This window comes from Hemicordylus capensis, chromosome 2, assembly GCF_027244095.1.
Source record: "Hemicordylus capensis ecotype Gifberg chromosome 2, rHemCap1.1.pri, whole genome shotgun sequence".
Lineage (NCBI taxonomy): Eukaryota > Metazoa > Chordata > Lepidosauria > Squamata > Cordylidae > Hemicordylus > Hemicordylus capensis.
Genome location: NC_069658.1, coordinates 158,362,871 through 158,363,253, shown reverse-complemented (window position 1 = coordinate 158,363,253; position 383 = coordinate 158,362,871).

Below are 383 nucleotides of genomic sequence, written 5' to 3'. Positions count from 1 at the left end.
AGTGCTGTGGGCAAAGGAGAACACAGACCCAAAGATGTTTTACTTTAGATTCCAGCCCACATTTTCCTACCAGGTTGTGTAGGAATGGCAGAGTCCCTTTCCCTTCCGTCATCTTTTCCCCACATGCCCTTATTCCCTTACCCTAGGGCAACAAGGCCCCCTAGGGTGTGGATTACCTGTGCGTTACCCAGCATGCACTGAGACACCCCTCCAGCGATGATATCACACACAGCACAAAATGGACGCCTGTGGAACAAGGAAGTGGCAGTTTCTTAAAAATTCTTCCCCTTGCCCCTGGTTTCCTAGATATGAAGAACCCACGAATCACCTCCCTGCCTCCTGAATGTCATGGAAAAAACGGAAACATACTGGGCTGTAACACT